The sequence below is a fragment of the Gossypium hirsutum genome, chromosome A08, assembly GCF_007990345.1.
Source record: "Gossypium hirsutum isolate 1008001.06 chromosome A08, Gossypium_hirsutum_v2.1, whole genome shotgun sequence".
Lineage (NCBI taxonomy): Eukaryota > Viridiplantae > Streptophyta > Magnoliopsida > Malvales > Malvaceae > Gossypium > Gossypium hirsutum.
Window position 1 is genome coordinate 96921065 of NC_053431.1, and position 6387 is coordinate 96927451.

General features: G+C 33.6%; 1 non-coding gene across 1 annotated transcript; it reads right to left on the reverse strand.

The window, feature by feature from the left end:
- Positions 1 to 5949: 5949 nt before the first annotated feature.
- Positions 5950 to 6056, reverse strand: LOC121205120 (small nucleolar RNA R71). Its single transcript, XR_005900203.1, has one exon. It is a non-coding gene; the product is annotated as a small nucleolar RNA R71 (small nucleolar RNA).
- Positions 6057 to 6387: the final 331 nt, after the last annotated feature.

Sequence of the window (6387 nt, forward strand, 5' to 3'; positions counted from 1 at the left end):
TCTTTAAAGCATTTAACCCTTATACTCAATAATGAAGCCAAACCATATACATAATTATTTTATCACATCACCTTAAGCACACATATTAACTATCATACATCCATTTCGCAGGCCAAGTTACAAATAAAAAAAAATTGCATACACACCAAAAATTTAATTACCCATTTCGACCTTAGAGGGTAACTTCAATGCAAATTGTATATACAATTTGCCATACACGTACCACATTTTTAACAAGCCAAAATTACTCCTACATGTTATCCATTATAATTATTTCATAGATATAAAACATAGCTGAAATATATTTAGCCTAAATATGTATAATAATACCCAAATCCTCAGCTATTTTAACAAACACGACACAAAAGATTAACTAAAACTCCATTCAATTTTAAGGTATTAACCCTACTAAACTCTTATCATGACCATACCTAATCGAATTTAAGTAGAGGATTAATTACAGCCATGTACACCAATATATAATTATAACATGTTTTAATATCTTATATATCTCATTCGGCCCTAACCACACAACTTAACTTTTATATACAAATTCTATCTCATGATCAATTGTAGCAATTTACACATAGGTTACATATTTGTCAAACCATGACCGATTATGTATATAAATTAAATATTTCACATAACGCATAACTCAATGACCAAAATTTATATAACCCTAAATGTCTAAATATGAATATCCCTCAATTCTCTTATAACTTAACCCTTTTTCTCCTTTTATCCTAATATCCATTAGCATTTAGTTCATCAAACCAACATTTAATCCTATTTCCTTTAACATAATTGTATTCGGCAATGACCACATCATTTAACCAACTAAAATAATAAACCACAACATTTAAATTCATCTTATTCTTCTCCCATTTGACCGAATGAATATTTATCAAATGCAACTCAACTAACAACAACATTTTTCTTTCTAAAATGTATATACACTCATACGGCCACTTTCAATTTGTACTTTTCAACCATGAATTCTACTCATTCAAACATCATTTAAACTACTTAACAAGTAATTAACATCCCAAAAAGAAAACTTATCAGAATGACACCAATTTAGCACTTGCCGAATGGATATTTATCTAATGACTCATGAAATTAAACCATGGGTTAAATAAGCTATGTACTTATCAATTTAATCTCATAGTCAATTAAAAAGAAAAATCACAATGCATACCTTAAACTAGGATAGCCATGGCCGAATACCTTGGTTTTTCCTCTTCAAAATTCCCTTTCCCCATTTCGGCAATCAAGAAGAAAGATGAGCATGTATACCTTTTTTTTATTGTTTTACTAATCACTTTATTTTAAAATAAAAATAAAGCCATCCCCTATTATAATTCTAAAACAAAACATATATCTTACATCAAACATCATTTATGGTCGGCCACTAAGGAAAATTTGGTGCATTTGACATGCAAATCCCTCATGTCATCACTTCATGCATTATTTAGTACTTTAAAATTTACCTATCACACTTTCAATTTTTTATCACATGAGTCCTATCTTAAAAATTTCACATACAAATAACCAAATCAAAGCATGAAACTTTCACACATTATTTACACATATAATAAACACAGAATTTAATAGTTAATTATTTCTATGACTCGGTTTTGTGGTCCCGAAACCACTTTCCGACTAGGGTCAATTTAGGGCTGTCACAGAGAGTCTCACGTTGAACACTTCGGATCAATCCTCGATACTTGGTGGTTTCAGCACATAGCTCCACCCATCATATAGTTCGGCTCTCTTGTACACATGGTGAACAGTTAGTACCACCCATGTGACCTAGCCAGTTTATCTCGTAGCTCTCTTGTCTACATGGTGTCCTTCACTTGGAACCACGCATGTGACCTAGCTACATATATCCCGTAACTCTCTTGTCTACATGGTGTACACATAGTATCACCCATGCAACCTAGCTACATCATAATGTCTTGTAGCTCTCTTGTACACATGATGTGCACTCAGCACTATACATCTGACCTAGCTACATACCATCTGTATCATCCAATCTTTCCGAATGTTCAACCGGGATTTCTCTCTCTTTTCCAACAATTTCACCAATCAAGTAATTATCCACAAACATATTTCCAATATTTTTATAAAATATCATAATACAAGTAATAGTGATGTATTACTTACATATAAACTTTCATCTCATTTAATATCAACGCAATAACATTAAATTACACATTGTCTTATTAAAAATCATATGAACTTACAATTTCCCATAATATCCATAATCATAGAAATCACATTTATGTATGATAATTCAATGCAGTTCATGTACCATAGACATATTTTTAAATCAATTCATAAACTTGGCACCATAATCATTTAATTTAACATAATTCAATTAATTCACTAAATTTAACTTTCAAATATAAATTACAGCATTATTGTTGTATTATTATCATACCAACTTACATACTTTCAACACCTCGGAGATCATAGTAAATATATCAATTTTACATTGAAACATGCATAAATTAATGCTTATTATACATATGAACTTACCTTGATATTAAAACGGCCATTTTACCAACTTTCCCAATTTTTAATTTTTCTCTCATTCTAGGTTCAAATCTTGTTTTCCGGGATCTAAAACATCATATTTTACTTATTTAATTAATGTACTATTCAAAATAGTCCTTAACTCAAACTTTGTAAAAATTACAATTTTGCCCCTAAACTTTTGCATATTTACACTTTTGCCCCTAGGCTCGGGAATTAAACTTCATCCCTTATTCTTATGTTTTATAACATGATGATCACTTTTCCCTTCTATGGCAACATCAAATTCTCACTCTAACATATACTTATGACTATTAGGTATTTTTACTGATTAAGCCCTTTTGCTCGTTTTCACTTAACACCGAGTAGCACAAGTTGTCTAACATAACTTAAAACCTCATATTGTATCATAAAACACCAGAATACACAAATTTTACCTATGAGTATTTTTCCAAATATGAAGCCTAGGTTGAATTATTGCTAGCATAAGCTAAATCAAGTTACCGGGACTCCAAAAACGTAAAGAACTTGAAAAACGGGGATAGAACGGACTTACAATTGAGCTTGGGAAGCTTGAAAACCTAGCCATGGAGTCTCCCTTGGTATACACGTCCATGGTGAAGAAGATGAGCAAAATTGGCTTTTAATTTTGTATTTTAATTCATTTTACCCCTAAATAACCAAAATACCCTTACTACTAAACTTTCCAAAAATTCCATCCATGTCCAATTTTTGTCCATAACTTAGAAATTGGTCAAATTTCTATTTAAGACCTCCTAATTAATATTTCAAATCAATTTCATACCAGAAACTTCTAGAATGCAAGTTTTGCAACTTATTCAATTTAGTCCCTAACTTTGAATTAAGCACTTTATGCATAGAATTTCTTCACGAAATTTTCACACAATCATGAAATCGTATCATAAACCTCAAAATAATCATAAAATAATTATTTATATCGCAGATTTTGTGGTCCCGAAACCTCTGTTCCAACTAGACCCAATTTTGGGCTATTACAAAGACTATGGAATCGATATGTGATTTTGATATGTGTTTACGAGTAAGACCCTATCTGGGACAGTGGCATCGATATGTGACTACATGTAAGACCACGTCTGGGACATTGGTATTGTACGACTTGTGTGTTTATTCGAGTGTCCTATCCAATTCTGAATGGTTCATCGGACTATGATAAGGTGTGAACGTACATGTTGAATAGGCTAAATGACCAGGTATGGAATAGGTTATTATCACTTGTGATAAGGTAATTAAGTACTTAATGTTTGATACAAATGACTTATGAGGTTGATAAACCATAATTTATACATATTTTTACCCCATGCTTAACGTATTTATGGATGGTTTCTCCTTAGAAGGGGTGAATCTGATGCTCATAATCCTTTAATTTCATGTTTTATACTTAGATGAGCATAGGATAATAAAAAGAGTGAGAAACGGGCCAAAAATGGGGAAAATGGACCCACATGGGAAAACAACATGGCCTGGACTTCCTCACACGGGCGTGTCACATGGCCAGGTCCCTTTGGCAAGGTCAAAGCACGATTTACACGGGTAGATCAACTGCCCGTGCCCATTTAACACCCTTGACCACGACCTTAAGCAATCGCACTCGGGCATGTTACACGGGCGTGTCCTTGCCGAGCCCAAGTTTAGTCCAATTCAGAAAGGCCAATTTTGAGGGGTCTTAGGCATTTGAAAGCCTATTTAAACACTTGAGGAGGGACTTAGACAAGGGACACATAGGAGGAAGCAAGGAATTGCTCAAGGAAAGTCGATCGATCCATCTCAGAAGCCGGATTCACCATCAAGACTAAAGATCTTCCTTCAAATTTCCCCAAGAGTTTTGGGTTTTCTTATGTTTTGTTATTTTTATTCTTTTGAGATATGTTCTTTCGTTAGTATGAACTAAAACCCCTAAATACCTAAGGGGAATGAAACCTAAGACGGATCTTATTATTATTATCTAAATTGTATGATAAATATTTGACTTGTTCTTAATTATGTGTTCTTAATTCTTGTTTTGATATTCCAGGATATTGATTCAAGTTAAGCTCTTATTCAGAGGAGGAATAGACCCTGTCTAAGAGTAAATTTGTTATAATTAAGCGGAGTTGGTTGCGCGCCTAGAGATAGGGTGACAAGATTTTTCCAGATTAGGGTGAAACCTAATAAGGGGATCCATAGATCGAGTTAATGCAACCCTAGCGCATTAATTACAAAGAGATTTCAATTATTCAATCTAGGGTTAGACGTTGTTAGTCTCGAGAGAGATAATAATATAACTTAGGGATCTCTACGGAATAAGTTGAATGAATAAATCGTCCGATTCAGTGTCAAATAACAAGTGAAGTCTAGGTGGATTTTTCCTTAGGTATTGTCTTAATCAATCGAGTTTTCCAAAAAGTATTTTCCCTAAATTTCTTTTATGTGATTTCTTAGTTTAATTAATTAGTTAGATAAACAAAACCCTTTTATTTTTTAGGCTAAATAATAAAAATAAAGTTGATACTAGTACTTTTAGTTCGTTTGGGTTCGATAATCCGGTCTTGCTAAAGCTATACTACTGTTCGATAAGTACACTTGCCTTTATCGTGATAATAGTTAGTTTCAAGAACGAATCATTATAAATATTTAAAACCTGTCACGAATATGACGTATCAAGTTTTTGGCGCTGTTGCTGGGGAACCAAGATATTAGGAACACTCGATTTTTATTACTTTAGCCATTTTACTTTTATTGCAATTTAAATTTTTATTTTCTTTTATAATTCTTCATTTATTTTCTTCTGACATGTTTTTCTAGTTTATGACCAGAAGAAACCCATCATGACCACTACTTTTTGATGGAAAGATCGACTGCACAGTTTGCAAGAACCGGAGAGAAATAAGGCGAAATCTAAGATACATAAAAGACGAGCAAGAGGACGATACTTCAACCACAATCGAGGAGATGGCTGAAAACCAAGAAAATCCGCTACCTCCGGCGATTGCTGCTGATCTAGTAAATCAGAATCCTGCTCCACGCACTATGTATGATTATGCTAAACCTAATTTAACAGGAACTGAGTCAAGTATAGTTAGACCTACTATTGCTGCAAATAATTTTGAACTAAAACCTAACACAATTCAAATGATACAACAGTTGGTTCAGTTTGATGGTTTGCAGGATGAGGATCCCAATGCTCACTTGGCAAATTTCCTAGGATTTTGCAATACCTTTAAAATTAATGGTGTTTCTGATGACGCCATCCGTATTCGGTTGTTTCCCTTTTTGTTAAGGAATAAGGCTAAGCAATGGTTGAACTCGTTACCACGAGGGTCAATCACTACTTGGGAACAAATGACCAAAACGTTTTTATTAAAATATTTTCCACCGGCTAAAACAGCTAAATTACGTAATGATATCTCTTCTTTTGTACAGATGAATTTAGAAACACTCTACGATGCATGAGAGAGATATAAGGACCTTTTGCGAAAATGCCCTCACTATAGGCTTCCACTCTGGCTACAGGTTCAAACTTTTCATAATGGCCTGAATCCTTCGACTCGACAAATGGTTGACGTAGCTGCTGGTGGAACCATCAAGAATAAAACACCTGAAGATGCTTATGAGTTTATAGAAAAGATGTCACTGAATAACTATCAGTGGCAAGTCATGAGGACAAAGCCAACGAAAACAGTTGGTGTTTATAACGTCGATTCGGTCACCATGCTCTCTAATCAGGTAGAACTCTTGAATAAGAAAATTGATGGTTTTCTTAGTTCTTCACAGGTTCACCTAGCAATGTAGTGTGAAGCAAATGGAGGTGGATCGAGCAATTCAGAA